At 38.9% G+C, this 17,856-nt stretch overlaps 1 protein-coding gene across 27 annotated transcripts in view; it reads left to right on the plus strand.

Moving 5' to 3' along the window:
- The window catches only part of LOC120567749 (receptor-type tyrosine-protein phosphatase F), a 179,909-nt gene that overhangs the window by 24,680 nt on the left and 137,373 nt on the right, over positions 1 to 17,856 (plus strand). Inside the window, exon 1 of one of the 27 annotated variants that reach the window (XM_039814732.1) lies at positions 16,730 to 17,063. The exons of the other annotated variants lie outside the window; for them this stretch is intronic. The gene's annotated coding sequence lies outside the window, so the exon portion shown is untranslated. Of the gene's footprint in view, positions 1 to 16,729; positions 17,064 to 17,856 lie in introns of those variants that run through there. 27 annotated transcript variants of the gene reach the window in all.

The following is a 17,856-nucleotide window of genomic DNA, read 5'->3' on the forward strand; positions in this document are numbered from 1 at the left end:
AGCTAAGCAAAAAATATTTAATCAGCACTTCTGTCTCCTTACTGTTTGTGCACTAGTACAGGCAGACAGGCAATCCATCAGCAAGCAAATATAGTATGTGTCACTGAGAAAAGTACTCGACCAGCTGAGTCAGTGCCACACACATCCAAATTTTTATGATGTCGATATGTGAGGTCCAGTTTGACGGGCTTGAAATTTTAAAGCCCTGGGTCTCCTCCCGAGCATAACATGTCTTTAAGGTGTAAGCTTTTTACTCTACAAAGCATTTTGCTGTGCCTGCATGCATTTTTTTTTTTAAATGTTTAATGAATATAAAACCCAAGCATATACCTATTGTGATACATAAGACCATAATTGCTAATTGCTTCTAGGATTTTATTTTTCCGTGGAATGTGTCACATTTTCACAGTAGGATGAGAATGTACAGGGGGTGGCATCTAAAACAAAAAACTGAATTGATTTTTTCCATATTAAACCAGCTTCACTACGATGGCACATTACCAAACGAGGCTTATGCGCGTATTGTTAGATTAGAAGTGCTTTCTGACATAATGTTTGTGCCCTCCTCCTTTGCAGCTCATTTGGTGCAGGGCAGGCGGACAATTTTAAAAGAACAGGCCTAAGGGAATGCAGTGCACGAGTCTGATGTCGTCGTATCTCCTTGGTCCAGCACTTGTTCTTTTGGAGCTATGCTGAAGCAATCCTGCTCCTCATACTTACCAGACCCTCAGGCCCCACTTTGATCTCCCTTAACAACCAGGACAGCAGTTCAAGCATCTTGTTATTTTTGACTGTTTAATCTATCAAATGTGTTTGTCTCAGCAATAGGCTAATGAACATCTCTATCTAGGGCTTGCCACTGTTGAATGAAATTTATGCAGGATAGACTTGTTTCTGCAAATTGCTTATGTCCTTGTATTGTTAAGTTTGATGCTTATTTTCCACACCTTCACTGAAATACAATGACTTTGCAATAAGGGTAGCAAATTCCAACCATCACAATTAGCTTGGCATTCTAATGCTGTATTCTCTGCTCTCTGTTGTTTGGCAACGTTTTACAAAATTTAAGTAGAGCACAGGATTTATATTCCTGAATCAGCCTTTTAGGTTGTGTCCTTCTGCTAGCATGTCCAATACAATCTACTGTATCAGCCCCCCTGTGGCTAAAATGCCAAGCCACTAAGCAAAATGTCTCAACTAATTAGGAGCTTTAGAGCAAAGCTGTAGAAATGCATCATATGACTGACTTCTTCTTTCTTCTGTTCCTTCCTTTTTTCCAGACCTACTGTATTGGTCTTACATTGGCGACTTTTTCATATAAAAACCAAGCCAATTAACAGTCTGACTGACAGACAGTTGATCTAAGTTAAGACTTCAATTTTTGCATTGGCAAGAAATGTTATGTTATATATATATAATGTTGTATATTGTATATGTTATATATTTTGTGGAAAACCTCTTTAATTGGATGATCCATGTTGATCCATCGTGTATTTGGATCAACCATCATTTGAAATTAGTGTTGCTGTTTGCCGCTATGTTGAATGATTGGCAGCTATTTAAAACAAGGTTTTCATCTGAAAAGCTGCTGGGTTTTACAAGGAAAAATGTTGGAATATCAGCAGGGGAAGACAAATCTGAAATAATGCGTTTGAACTCAGGAGAACCAATATCCCACATGTGTTTGCCCAGATTTCTGCTATTATTTAATGTTGTATACTTCAAATGATCTGCTCTTTTAACTGAACAAATGTATGTTTTTAAGACATTTGACCTTGGCTAGCCCCCCAGCTCCAGGTCTGTTTCAACTCCTGATAGACATTTTACTAGTTTATTTTCTTAGATCTGCTGCTGCTCCCTGATGCTCAGTGCATCTGATTTGTGTTCCATAGCCGTTTACACTGCACACTCACTGTCACTTGATGTTCTTTTTTTTTTTTTATTTAGCAAAAAAAACTTCAATTAACTCCAAACTATTTTTATATCTTTGGGGTGGTGTTCTTCGTCTCGGTAATGTCTTTTGTAGTGGATAACAAAGCTGCCAGGATTCTGTGTAAAATTCATAAGAGGGGGGGACAGAGTAGAACCGGCTGTATCCTCTTCATGAGGATGTATGGACTATCACAAGATTGTCAGTTCTCATTTGTTTATTTCAGGGCAAGCACTCTGGTGACATAAACTGACTGGCTCTCCTTGAGAGTATCTTGTGCATGTCAGTCTGTATTATTGATGCAGAGAACCATGTAGAAAGGATATGCCTCAAGGAAGTTTATCTCTGTAACGCCCTATTTTCTAACCTTTCTGAACCCATCAAAGATTCCCTTGGCATGTACGCACCTTTTTTCTTTCTTTTTTTTTTAGCAAAGTCCCATATGTATCAAGTGCCGTGCAAGTAATGTTTCTTATGCCTATTCTGGCACCTAAAATCAGGTTCCAAGTGCTAATCTGATCCTTATTTTTCAGTTTATCAATATGTTTGGAACTGGTTGGGATCATTCTTTTAACATGAGGCTTAAACTACCTACTTGCTACTTAATTATAATAAACGACGATCGTACACCAAAATGCTGTTTAGGTTTTTGCTAATTTCAGGGCTGAAACTAACAATTATTTTCACTATCTATTAATCTGTGTTTCTTGTTTTGTCCAAAACCCAAAGATATTCAATTTACAATGAGATAAAAGAGAGATCGGTCACAGTGTTTGCATTTGAGAAGCTTGAACCAGCAAATGTATGATATTTTTTCTTAATAAATGAATTAAATGATTACTTGTTCATCAAAATAGTTGATAATGTTCCAATGTTATAACCACACTGACTAGGAAACATTATTTAATCAGGATTGGTCTACCGGATCACCTTAATTAGGTTGTGTTGCTGCCAATCCATTAGCATCTGGAATCGTAGTTTTTCACTGTTGACCAGTGATCACTTCAAATGAAACTATTGGAGGTTAAAGGCTTTTCTCTTTGCCGCAGACTTTCCCAGCTGGCAATCAAACCAGGCTTGGCTGATGCTGCCCTCTAATATACAGCATATATTACCTCCGTCCTGCGCTTTCTCTGTACGTCAAGTGCCCATTAAATTTGGGGCTGACACTAAGCTTGCTGAGGCTGGTTTGCATGCATATAATGCTGCTACTGATAATTTTAATGTGGAGGCTTCTGTCTAATGCTTCACACTGTACTAAAATGATGTTAGATATTTAATATTTAAAGTTTACATACAGTAGGAAACAAGATCAGAGCTAGGTGAGCCTGCATACTTTGATACACTGGATTTCCCGCATATTAAGTGAAGACATCTCTATCCTCCGTATTCTCCTTGCATGACTGTGATCATTCTCACCCTTTCCACCTTTGCAGTTTGCATAGAAGTTTGATAAACCTGACACCAGGAGATGGATTTCCCAGCCAACCTAGCTCTGAAGTAATGGGAATCGAGAGCGTAACAAATGGTGGTGCCAGTACAGAGCTGGCTCCGCTGGGTGTGCAGGTGGTCCCTCATTCCCCTTGTCAAACCCCCCACTGCTCCCCCAAAGTGGCCATGGAGACTTCGGCAAGATTATTTTGGAGCTCATGTTGCAGACCAGCTCTTTCACTACCCATTAGTCACACTCCAATTTCTGTGATGGGAATTTATTTTACTGTCTCCTCACATTTTGTAATTGTATACACAGCTTTCCCCCTTAGACTTAAAGGTCACAGCATGTTTCTGTAGTTTCTTGTCTGCTCTGATTATTTTCATCTTAACTGCGGTGCTGTGGCTATGGAAAGCTGAGGTCATTTAGGCTTTATATTCGCAAATTTTAGTGTGGTTTCCTCCTGACATAAATGATGAAGAAAAAGGTTTTCAGTCGAGTTAACAGGAAATGTTCATTCAGATTTCAAGTTAAAGAGTTCAAAGGATTTCCCCTTAGACTGGATCTCTGTTTTCTTACAAATCCTGGCCCTGACTGAGCCAATAATGTGTATTGATTGGATTTTACTAGCCTGTTTGCACTTGCAAATGGCAACCTGTGTGTTATTTTATCCAGAAAAAGCTACAGAATTTTGTGCTGTCAGCATAATAAGAAATGAGACTGTGGATGTTTTCACGAGGTCACGAGGCTATATAAGAATAATTAATCTTGGCTTTCAGCACCCTCAACTCAGTCTACTGAACAATTGATAATACTGTACTGTATGTTATCAAATGCCAGACTGAAGGGGATGAAATAAGTTTACTCTTTAAATAAGTGTATTAAGCTAACGTGACACCCCAGACACTTTAAATTGTTAGGATTTGATGTGGCTGACCAACTTGCTACTTAACATTTTACTCATATTTAGCCCCAGAGACTATTCTCATTCCCTCACTTGAATTATTTAGTTACTGTTTAGCTACTTGATTTAAATTGCCAATTTAGTCTAGGGCATTTGACATGTAGACTAATTTGCATAGTCACTTAAGGGACACAGGATTACTTTAATTCAGCAGTGAACATATTTTGCTGCCATGGTGCGTTGTCCGCCCACAAGTATTGGCCATCTGGTGACACAATTTCTAAACTTCTCTCCAAGAAAATTAGGCATTGGGTTTCCAGAAGAGTTATTTTCCCCAGAAATACACTGTTATCACCACAATAATGAACCGGGGGTGGACACGATAACATAAACACCTGTACAGTGTAATGGAATCTGATACAATAGCCGTGCAATAAATACTGTCTTTGTGAAGGTTATAATGTTCCATTTTGGTTGTGGTTTTCAAGGTTGTATTCCTGGTGTTTTTTACATTATACTTTTAATCATTATATTTATGATATTTTATCCTACTGTATGGGCAAAGGACAAAGCAGAGCACAATGGTAGCATTTATTGCAGGGGGTGTTTGAGTTGATTACATTATATAACTGTATACTTAAGGACCTTTAGAAACTTTTGAAATGTCCAACCCCTCTAGCATAAACCTAGCCTAGATGTACAGTACAGGCCAAAAGTTTGGACACTATTTCTCATTCAATGCGTTTCGTTTTTATTTTCATGACTCTTTACATTGTAGATTCTCACTAAAGGCATCAAAACTATGAATGAACACATATGGAATTATGTACTTAACAAAAAAGTGTGAAATAACTGAAAACATGTCTTATATTTTAGATTCTTCAAAGTAGCCACCCTTTGCTTTTTTATTAATAAGGGATAAAATTACACTAATTAACCCTGACAAAGCACACCTGTGAAGTGAAAACCATTTCAGGTGACTACCTCATGAAGCTCATTGAGAGAACACCAAGGGTTTGCAGAGTTATCAAAAAAAGCAAAGGGTGGCTACTTTGAAGAATCTAAAATATAAGACATGTTTTCAGTTATTTCACACTTTTTTGTTAAGTACATAATTCCTTATGTGTTCATTCATAGTTTTGATGCCTTCAGTGAGAATCTACAATGTAAATAGTCATGAAAATAAAGAAACACATTGAATGAGAAGGTGTGTCCAAACTTTTGGCCTGTACTGTACATATAATTTAATTATTTAATAGTATAAATCATGATGTTTGACATACGAGACCAAAGTGAAAATATTTATTGTATCGTCTTCCTGTAGTTGTAACCTTGTTAGCCAATTGCCCTTTTGTTCTCAAATCTACAAAAGTGGGTCTTAAAATTGGGATGTTTCACTATGGCTGTTATAAGATGTTGTATACACCTGAAATGTTCAATCCTTGCTAGTCTTGCATTGCCAGACCTAACTCCACAGCGCTGCAGAGGAGGGTCTGGCTAGTCCACACAACATTCCAGGATGGGAGAAAAAACGTGTTCAGGTTTATTGGCATTTATTTAAACCAATCACAATCGTCAGTGCCGCCCAAGATAATTGTGGTTGTGATTGGTTTACGGAGCAACGGTGCCTCTGCAAAATAGCCTCGGGAAGGAACTAGTTTTGGTGGAACATGTGTACGTTCAAAAGTTGCTTTAGTCGTGCAACAGAAAACTCAGATTGGACAGATAGTCTAGCTAGCTGTCTGGATTTACCCTGCAGAGATCTGAGGAGCAGTTAACCATAGTCCTCATAAATCGACCAGAGTTTAGAATGCCAACACAAAGAAAGCGGAAGGTAACGGACATCCGGTGAAAATTAGGAACATCCGGACGACTTTCCAGCGGCATCTGAACAATCCTGGAAATGAAACGTCGTCGATGTAGACTAGATCCATGCTAAAAAGCAACATTATGCAGTGGCCAGGCTTGCATTTCTATCAGATCCCAATAACAGGTGGACATTTATTTTTTTATTTAACCTTTATTTATATTCGTTTAACAGCAAATTGACAGGTGAAATAAGTTATTGTTATTACATTTTAAATAAATCATTTAAATTTGACCATATGGCCTTAACAATAAACAAGCTGTTCTTTAATGTCACCAACTGTCATTTTGTGCTCTTCTTTTGTTTTTTATGTATCAATTTAGGAACCTAAACCATTTCGTTTTAGCACCGGTATTGGCAAAAACCCAAACGATACCCAACCCTACTCGCAACAGGGTCCAACAATAAGGATTACCAGATGCCCCGGAGCCATTAAAAAGTTATATTGGGCCAGTTAATACACGCAGCTAGTTGTACGATTGGGCCAGTGCTCGAAAAAGTGCACGAGCAGAGTGTGTCTGCTCTACTCCCCTCTGTAGTGCGAAGAATGAAACTGACAGGCTTGTTTACTTTATAAATGAAATGAAATGAATGAAAACAACATACAGGTGAAACGCAAAATAACATTCATTGAGTCTTGGAGAAAAACACAACTGGGTTGAAAATAATGACCTGTGTTTAATATAGGCTATTTATTTTGCATAAATATATGTTTTGCAGCTGTATATTTTCAAACAGGAAAGAAAACCCTGTCTTTTAATTTTATTTGATCACACTCTGTTTTTGATAGAATTGCTTGTGACATCTCACATCTGGATTTGACTGAGAACTGAACATTTAGCCCACTTCGTAGAAAAATACTGAGATATATATTGATCGCCATTGAGTCTAAATATACAGAGATATTCTTGGTCCATATCACCCAGCCCTGTTACAGTCTAGATGTTGCAAGTATTTGTAATAATAATATAATGTAAAAAGACAGATCTGATCATTGATCCAAATACCCAGAGTTCACATTTTAGTGTCAAATTTGGAAGCGTCAGCGTGGTCAGACATGTTTTCACAGTTTCCACATTCAAACACAAAGGTCACATTGAAAAGACAAGTGTAATGGACACACAGTGACAGAGAGGTGGCATTTGTCCACTGCAGTGCTATTCTTAATATTGTCAGAGATATAACCAGAGTGACAAAACTCATTATAGGGATCAGAAGTGATCTGAACATTTTCATAGCGGGAAGCCTCTTCATATGCGAACACCAGGCGAAACGCATTAGGAGATGCTAGAGGAAACTACATCACGGTTCACCTACCATTTCAGTTTGGGGCTGTCCGATGGGATCAGCTGCACGGCTCTCAGGCGAGAGATCGACTTTTGGAATGAGTAGGGGCCTACTTTTTTGACAGTCTAACTTTAAACCATGTGGCACCTCATGAAGTCTGATCTGTGATCATGATGGCATGCAATGTTTACTGGGTAGCAATACCCAAAATGTGACCTTCAGTATGGCTTTGACCTTAGTCTGAAATATTTGATCACTAAAGGAAGTGGGGATGTTTCCAGGGTGCTTCAGTGTTACCCACTTGGTGGCCCTGTTAACGACATGCTGGTGGGTCAGACAGTAGGGAGCCTCAATGGAATTTAGTAACTCTAGGAATGCTTATCCCTTTGCCACACCCAGTGCAAACACTTGGTGATACAAACCCCATGACAAGAACAAATCTATCTAATTTCATTTTATATTTGATATTTTAATGTGTGGTAAAGATCATCAAACAGCCCATGACATGTTGCATTTTGTGGTGCACTTGAATGACATTTAAGTCCTCAGCAGTTAACATTAAATTGTATTAGCATTAAATTAGCTCTTGATTCTTAGCGGATTCACTTCATTCAAACGATATTGCATCTGATACTGTTTTTTCCTATTACTAACAATTTATATTACGCTCGGAGTCAAAAGGTGCCTGTGGAACGGCTGTGCTACTGTCTCTTTGGAAGCAAGAAGTCACTACTTGATTTTTCCTCACACAATCCACTGGTGTCTGAGAGCGACATGACAGTTGGCCTAACTTGACTGTCAAAGTCTCAGAGGTCTTAAGCTTAAACATTGTGCTTGAGGAAAAGTTACAAATTTCAAAACTAAATTAAATAAAACCTATGAAATATAAGTTCATTTAAATGCTTAAGATTGGAGGTTAGAATTTGTATTGGTGTCTGAAGTAAGGTTGAGATGTGTGGGTATTTTCCCCAGTCTAGGTTTCCCCAGACATATCTGTCCCTGAGGTACCCTTGTCTTTTGTGTGTTTTTTTTGGTACCGCCCCAAAGAGCACTGCACTTTAGCACTTCTACATTTAGCAAAACCTCCCCATCAAGAGGTAAAAAAAAAAGCTCTAGACTGAAAAAAATTACTTTCCTCTTGGAGCACTTAAACTCAGATCTTTGTCATTATTAGCTAGCTCCCTTAGCCTCAGATTCTTCTTTTATAATGACAGAGATCAATGCCGTGGACCCAGTATGGCTGATCTGCTATGCGCCAGAAATCCCAGAGATAAGTAGGTGTAACTCTTACTGTTAAAGGCAAAATTAAGTTGAATGGGAGAACGGAGAAATAACTGGCTTTCTTCCCCATTATCACTCAGATTAATCCAGTCATTTCTTCTCTATAAATTTATGAGGCACTGATGCTATAATAAGAAGTTTTATGTTGAATATTTAATTTCCTTAATAATTTTGGGCGAGCTTTCTAGTCAGTTGCGTGAAGTCCATTTGTTACTCCTAACTATGAATGGTTAATGAAGAGAAAAGCACTGAGATTTCCAGTAAGACTGTAGTAGGCTCAGATTACAGTTTAGCTGTCAGTTATTTAGTTTGAGTGCAGTCAAAAACACTATGTATTCTATTTGCAGTACAATTATCTCCTAAGGCGTATCATTTGATAGCTGTTAAATATAGAGGATCCAGTCTTACTGGATTTAGGTCTAGTCTAAATCTAAGTTTGGACATTGGATTTAGGCTAATAAGATAGCAATTCGAAAACACTTTGAAAATCACAAACCTTTATTTTAATCAGTCACTTTTGTAATTCTTATAACCTTGGATACTAAATACTTATTTCCACAAAATGTCATTCCATTTTTGTTTCTTTTTGCTTTGATGTTTTCACAGTTTTGGTCAACAGAGGGGCCTTATCTTTCCTTGTCAGTCAAGCCATTGTTGAAGAGAGGGACCCTGCAAATGCAAAATGGCGCAAAGTGATGGATTACTCTTTTATTTGGCAGGCTTTTCATCTGTTGAAATGGTGTGTGTGTGTGTGTGTGTGTGTGTGTGTGTGTGTGTGTGTGACAAATGGGAGATTTTTTTTTTATGTGCAGCGTATTTTTAGGTTTGTTCTGCACATCTGGAAGAACACAGTGTTTCCCTGAGGTTGACTGCTTTGGGTCAGCGGGTGGGCTAACTCATTCTACCACCAAACAACATGCCAGTCTCAAATTTAAGACTTTAAAGTTTCTTTAACTATTTAGACGAACTTTAGAATATTTATCAGTTACTTCCAAATCCACATGAACCTCTCTTCATATCAGCATGAATTAGATCCACCGCATAGCACATATTTAGTACACCAAATCCATCAGCACGTTAGTTGTTTACTACTGAATCTGTCAAACGGTACCAACAACGCTATCTTCACTTCACCTGTCTCTCCTTTACTCCACTGTCCTCGCCGTGTGTGCAGTGTAGGAGCTTTAGTTGATTATTATGGACGTGCTCTGCGCCGTGTCCGTGCCTATGTATTTCCTCCATTTCCACACTCGATGAAACACGAGAGCAAAGGATCTTATGATCTTGTGAAGTTCAGTTTCAGCCGCAGCCAAAATTTATTTAGGGCAAACACTGAAAATTAACTGAAGCTGATCAATTCAAAAATGACCATGATTTCCGAATGTGAAGCATTAAAAAACTGTTTGACTGCAGTTCAAATCAGAATTCCAAAATCTCAGTGTCCATTGGTTATATTTAAACTTTAAAACATTTAAAGTTAACTTAATAACTTTATCCAACAAAATCTAAATACATCCACCAGAGTATCTACAAGAGGGGATTGTAAAATACCCTGTAGAAAAAGTAGTTTCGGACAGTCAGCTTTTTCCTTCCGTGCTGCCCATACATGGAACACCATACCCACAGAATTAAGGAACATAACATCTATCAAATCCTTCTCTAAATCCATAAAACATTGGCTATTGGCTAATCAAATATGTTCCCATAATACAGAATAATGTGTTTGTATTCATTGCTACAGTACTATCGCAGTATGTGTTGATGTATTTATGTAGTATCAGATATGTTTTTACCTATCTAAGCATATGTTGTTCTTATTTTATGTGTACTTGTTGGTATTGTTGTATTGCATTTATTGTTTTTTAAATCATCAACCTGCTAGGGACTGCAGATGAAAATTAGCCGGTACGGCTAAATCTGGCACATTTACATGTTGGACATTGTACTCATGTTGATTAATGTGCACTGTCCCTTTTAAATAAAGAAATCAAAAAAAAAATAAAAAAAAGTATAACACAGTTTACAGGGGAAGCAAAAGATGTGATACGGCCTATTAAAATGTCTCACGACATCATAAGTTTTATATTGGATATATATATATATATATTAGATTTCCATTTCATTTTAGTATAATCATGTAACTATTTAGACATATTATCAAGAAAATAAACTATTTATTTGCATAGCCTAAACCATACTCAGACCCTTATCAGTTACTCATGCAATAAGCTAACTCGTAATTTGTAGTTTATTTCCTGTTAGCAGTGGAAGCAGCCTTGTGCAATAATTTGATACCCCCCTCCTTTTGATTCCAGCAAAGTGAGGCACTCTAGTGCAAGCTTGAGGAGATTTCCTAATGAGAGCTATTAACAATGCTGAAGTTGATGTGTGTTTTTGAATGCAGCCCTTTGTGTCCAAGTTGTTTTTCTTGCATGCCAATGGGAAATTATTAGAATAATAAAATGCTTATTAGAACACCACCAGTTTGTTCTCTGGAAAGTGATCTCAGAGAAACATGAGAAGCACTACACTCATGTGGTTGTTTTTGTGTGGTTGAACATATCAACATTGAACATCCACCAAGCATAGAGTGCATTTGAAAAGCAGTTGACACTTTTCACTGTAGCCAGTCAGGCTACTTATCTTCTTCAGTGCTAGCACCTTATCCTCTGTGTGAGGCATACATTTATTGTAGGTAAGCATGTAGAAAGATGTCTTTGCAGAGACAAAGACTAGTGTAGCCTCCGCAGGTTGGGAGAGACTGCTCTGTGGGGCTTTTATGAGGAACCTCTTGCTGAAAATCAATATCAAAGTCTCCTTAATACACAGAATGCCTGATCCATCCAAAGTACTGCAGAAAGTAGTGGCCCCTGTTTGGATCATATCCTTGCCCTATTCTTTCGTACATTGCATGCTTGTTTTGATATTGGTTCCTAAGCCACATCTCTCTCAGTTTTTCTCAAAGGCAATATATGTTTTACAAAAAAAGATGTGTGCTAAAACACTTAAATAAAAGACATAATTTGGCTTTGTGCTTGTGTCGCCTACACATTTTGCTGTTTGGGAGTGGATTTCCTTATTCTCTTAAGATGGCTGGCCAAATGTACATGACAGACTTAATTTTACTGCCATGAAAAAAATGACAGTTATTTGTAGCAGACAATTTCAAACATGAGGTAAAGACAAGTTTTGAAAACTTTCAGGGAGAAATACACCATAAAAGAATCAGAGCTATCAGTTCCTCCTCCCACAATAGCATCACGAAACAGGATGCATTGTAGAAACAGCTTGCATCTTTGCGGATCTGTTGACGGTAGCCTGTGAAATGTAACACTGCTGAACAGCTGCTCACAGCACACCACAGCATTGCTCATGCTCCACGCTGACTTTTCCTTGATTGGAGAACTAACTAGGATGCTTTTGCGATCCCTCTCTCCACCTTCACAAAAGGTGAAACATCTTAACGATAACCTGGTTTCGTGACCTTATAATATACTTGAAGGAAACTGCAGTGCTGAGGTGGCTATCTTATCCAAAAATGCATCTGGCAGTAATCTCAGTGGAATGATCATTGATCAAAAAGACAAATAGAGGTCTGAAAATTAGACCAGGAGGAGACATATTTAGGTGGGAATAGAAGTGAATTGAACCATGCAGGCTTTAGAGTGGATGACATTGTAGGTCACCCGCTAAGACACGTTTGGACAAATGGAGCCAACATCCATATCATTGATTGCCAACTTACCCTTTGAAGTTGCACAGACTTGCATTGAGACCCTTGTCTTGCACGCTGTTCTCGACCTTGCTATATTCCTTTGGGGAACTCTTTAGTGCTAGCAGCGACTGTGCAAAAATTAGAAATGCAAGATGAAACAATAAAAACGATGCTACGTCTCACAAACATTACCTCCCGTAGTGCAGAATTCACCTCAAAGCGACTTTCTGAGCCGTCATTGCCACCCCCGTACCCCTCACTGAGTGCAGTATGCAAGAAGTCTGTCTCTGGAGAGGTTCAGGGAGCGCAGGGGGCCAGAGGGTGGAGAGGGGGCACAGTGCTGTAAAGTGCCTCAATGTCGCTTCATTTCCCCATTTTAATTGGGCTATCTAAATGCACCCCCGGTTTGTCAATACCCGCCAGGGTCCCAGATAAAAATGATTTGTCTCATGCATTCGGTGCCATGCTCTGCTGTTCCCCTTAGAGAGCGTGCCCCGCCAGTTGTCAGCAACAGAGTGTAATGGAGAACGCTCTTTGTTTTTTTTTGTTTTTTTCAACGTGTAGCAGGAAAATGTGTGCCTTTCTTTTTCAGTTCTACCCCTCTTGTCTTAGTTTTATTTCTTTTTTCTGTACTCTCATTCTGTCTGTAACTAACAAGTCAATATAGGTATGCACCTACCTTGATGGATACATATACAGACATAGAGGCATAGGGACACATGCACAAATTCACATGCTCTACACACATAGACACATCTGAACGGGCACTTACACACACACAGGCGCTCACTCAAGGTCAGCAGTCTTATCTGTGTTTTTATGTGCTCTGGTTCCCACTGTCCTTGTGTTTTTCACACCTTCTGTCTCTCTCAGCGATGGAGCCAGTGTTATCTGCAGACAGTCCTGAGAAACATTCAGTGTGCCCTTGGTGTTTGGACTGAGCAGAAGGATGATGCTTACATGATGTTTGACTTTTTAAGATTAGTTTTTGTGTGGCTTAACTATCTACAGTATTCTGTACAAATGCTGCTCCTTTATTCTCTTAACTGATGGATCATGAACATAATGTGGTGGCATGCATAAAGAAAATGAAAGATAGTTTCATCAGGCTAGATAAATAGCTTTCACATGCTTCATGTGTAGCTTAAGCTATCATCCCTATAACGTATTTTGTCCTAGATCACAGGAGGTTAAAATGTTACATTGATCATTTGAAACTACCCTTAACCCATTTTGGAAATTATAATATGATCCATGTATGTGATATAGATACCACCCGATTGCAGTCTGGACGTAAATTAACTAGCAAAGACGTCATGACAGACAACAACAGTAACCAAGCCTCAGTAAATTGTGTATTGGGCTGGGAATTCTCAGCTAACAGGTGTTGCCCAGCTGTGCTTTTGGACATGATGACATAGTGCTAGTCTTAAGAGCCCATCAGCAGCAGCACACTGACTTTCACAGCTCAGTGTTTACGACACAGGTCAGCATTTTTTCACTGGCATGCAGCCAGAATTGTGTTCGTCAGGGACCCTGCTGAATGGGGAGATAAAGCACATTTATTTTGATGCCATTTAAAGGATGCTTTTTGAAAAGTAGATAATGATATGTCTAGATGTGGTTTTGCAGTGTTTCTAAATACAATATAATCTTGTAGTGATTTATTCAGTCCATCTGTGATCTCCTGACCCTAGAGCAAGAATCGCATTCTCTTACCTTGAAGCTGAACGTGGTTAAAATGTTTTGGCAGACTTGTTAGATGGTGCAGACAGTTATATTGATAAAGCCCAGGGTCAGTGGGAATCATCCCATCCTACAGCAGCCAGCGCGGTTTCCCATCAGATGATAACTGTAGCTACCACAGAGGAGCTAAGGTGTCTGGCTTGATACAGGTATTCTTCACCTGCAGATAACCCTGGAGCTGCACAACTGATTTTGTTCATACAATAACTCACAAAATAAAGCCAGAAAAATCATTGACCTCATAAAAGCATAAGACACTAGAATATATTAAGTGGGTACTGTTAGCAGACTGGCTTAAGTCAGGGAGAGGCCAGCTCCTTCAGATTGAAGAGGTTGTCAACCTTTTCTTTCAGTCTAATGAAATGAGTGGGGGATGGGTGGTTGTCACAATGTTATAAATTAGGGGTAGGGGGTGTTTCCAACTCTTTTCAAGCTCTTGGTGCAGGGGGGGGGCTACAAAACCCCACTGGAGACAACAGTTTCGTTTTGCATAGTTGGTTACTGCTCAAGTCTAGCTGGGTTGTCAGTTTTACATTGCGCTATGAGATTACACTAGAGATGAAATGGCTTATGCTGTGCAGCTGACACACTACACTACTGTACACTACATTACTGTAGCTCACAATTAATTTTCTCTCCCACTCTGCTGTTAAGACTACCAGCCAATAATCTTTATAGCTACTTTTACCACTGTGTGATTTGTTCAGCGATTTGATCTCAGGTGAATGTGACATTTAAGTTGGCACAGACTCTTTACACCCACAAAAAAATACTTTTCTCCTCTCAGGGGTGTGTGGGTGTAATTATTATTACCCAGAAGGTTCTCTCAAACTCTCATGAGTTTGCAAGGAATGAGAGGTTTCCCAAGATACACAGATTGGTTGCTCTCCTTTTTTGCAGAGAATTGTGACTCAAATTTAAGGAAGCTTTTGTAAATGGTGCATGCGTGAGATCCCATTTTTTCATTAGTAAGATTAACACATACAGCTAGAATATACTGTACTGTATGTTAGGCCGTACAAATTGAATTACTTTTGAATCAGATGACCCACATCCCATTTGTTCTCAACTAGAAGGAAAGTTAAAGATAAAACAATTCTTTCTCTCACTAAAAAGTCAGTTGTATGCACAAATCTGCAGCCTCCAGTAAAATAAGACTGTCTCCCATTGTTAACAACAAAGAGAAATGTAGAACACATTGCAGTTTGCCATTCCCTTCAGCAGAGTTTAAGCCTAGAAGACATTCAACATTGTTGCTCTTTGTGGAAACCCTCATAAGTGCTTTTTAGAATCTCACTCTGAATATCTTTTGTTATGTACTGTATCAGCAGTACTGCCCTGCTTATATTATTAAGAATTACACTAGCCAACAGTATGGCAATTCTTCTAGTTTATTTTCCCTTTCAGAAAGTATTAACATATTATGATATAGTTGTAATGTATAATTTAATTTTTAATGCACCATGATATTATATATGGCTTCATCTGAAAACAATTGTCTCGACTAGGTCACAGCTTGCAGCGTCAGCAATGCCACTGATATAAAAACCCATCATTACGTCGAGGGCGAAACATTGTTGAAACATTGCTGGATGAGTCAAGTTACAGTCCACACAGTATTATTGGGATAAATGAGCAAACCTCTCCCCAAGGTCCCGAGGCTCTGTGATCTATTAAGGCGCTGTCGTCTCGGATGGTGAATCTCAGCAAGCGAGGGAATTTTTGGAGAAGAGAATGGTTGTGCTGACATCCTCTCTCAGTGCAATCCCTTGTCCTTGTAGGACAGAAGAGAAAAACAGCACCAGCGGCTGACTTGGCCGTTCCTCTGAGCTCTGTCATAAATCCAACTGAACATTTCTGAACATCTGTTGTGGATGATTAGCTCCACTGCTAGCAGAGTTTGACCGGAGGGAGTGAGAACCAGTGTGTTTGGTTGTGTGTGTGTGTGTGTGTGTGTGTGTGTGTGTGTATATCCTCAATGCCTTGCTGATTTAAGAATGGGGATTTTACATATTTATTTTGTTCCTTTTTTTTTTGGCAGAGAGTGAGATAGGGAGACTTTTTTTAGTTAATTGTCCACAATGCACGTTACTGGACATGTTATATTTGCACAGTCCCATGGGAATGCTTGTATGTTTCAAGGTCACACTTTGTTAACACAACAGTTTCAGTGATAATGACAAGGCAAATTGATTTGGAAATATATGCAGGAGTTCCATTGAAAGTAGAATTGGGAATGTTGGCCATGCCAGTCAGCCTGCCTATTTTAATCAGGTTTAGGATAAGCCTGCACATTAGGTCACATTCTCTCCCTGGAAGCTGGTTAATAGATGACAAAATGGAGTCTCTGCGCTGCAGAAATACATAACATCACGTGTACTTGTACCTCAAATCTTTTTTTCTACGTGCAGGTGCACTGCACACTAGATTGTTTCTCATTGGTCAAGGTTCAAAAAGGTAAGGCCCTGCAGCCTCCTCCCTCTTCACACTGAAATTTGACACCAGTGACATCACATTGTGGGTTTGGCTTCTCCCAGGCAGTCCCTGAACACCCGCTCAGTGTGTGTCTGAAACAAGCTCTGCCTCAGAAGGATCTCTCCCCCTAGCCACATTTCTCTATCGCCACAGCTGGAAACGTATTGCTGGAGAGCCAAAAGACAATTCCTCTGGTTTAATGAAATGCTGTGAATGGAATAACTGAGCAGGAACTGGAGACTACTTTCGCTCAAACACTTTTTTATAAGACATCGTTCTGGGATAATCTTTAGTGGATACTGCTGGATTTTCTTTTCTAGGATTTGGATACTCTCTCTCTCTCTCTCTCTCTCGCTCTCTCTCTCTCTCTGGAATAAGGAATAAAAATAATTTATTTATAAGTGGACCCCCATTTGAGATGCATTGGTAAGTGTGAATTTTCTACCACATAATTGTTATACCTTGTCAGTGAAGAAAACTAAAGTTATTACTTTTTTAATAAGAGATGAGGCACAGGTGCATTTTTTTTAAAGAGGCAGGGCTGTCCTACTCTGAATTTTATTTTTCTATCTATTCCTGAACCAGTATGTATTTATTTTTCATCTTGGGATACATGTTTTACAAGTTGCCTCTTAAAGTATGAAAGTAACAAAATAAGATGATGTGTTACACTTAAATAGTCAGGTATTTTCTTACTATTCTTTTGTCCCTTTTTCTTTTGTCCTTGCTCACTCTTGCTTGTTAAGCCAAAACAATAGTTTAACCTCGTCTTGGCTTAGCTCTATTGGCTGGCTCTCTGGCAAATTGCCCTGTCTGGTGCGAGCCCTCCCCTACGTATTCAGAGGACTTTGAATAGAAGGGCCATAGAATGTCCCTTAGCTACCGCTGCTAAGGTGAGGCACCCTGCCGTTCTACTGCATTAGGGCCCACACTGAGGCCAAACAACCTGTTTTTCCAGTTGTCTTTATCTCCCTGGGCAATCTGGAGGGTAAAGTTTCAGCGACAAGAATTCCAGTTAGAAGGAGACACTGAAACGCTTTGAAATTCAAGATAATTGTAGAGGAGAACTTTTGGCAGTCACAAATTATGATTTTTGGAAAATGTTTTGGCCTTGCTTTAAACAAAGTTTAACCTGTAATACACATGTCTTTAAGTGTAGTTTAAAGTTAAAAAGTAGTTTCTCTTACCGTGATTATGAGCTATACCTTTTTTGAAAGAC

This window comes from Perca fluviatilis, chromosome 11, assembly GCF_010015445.1.
Source record: "Perca fluviatilis chromosome 11, GENO_Pfluv_1.0, whole genome shotgun sequence".
In the NCBI taxonomy this organism is placed as follows: domain Eukaryota; kingdom Metazoa; phylum Chordata; class Actinopteri; order Perciformes; family Percidae; genus Perca; species Perca fluviatilis.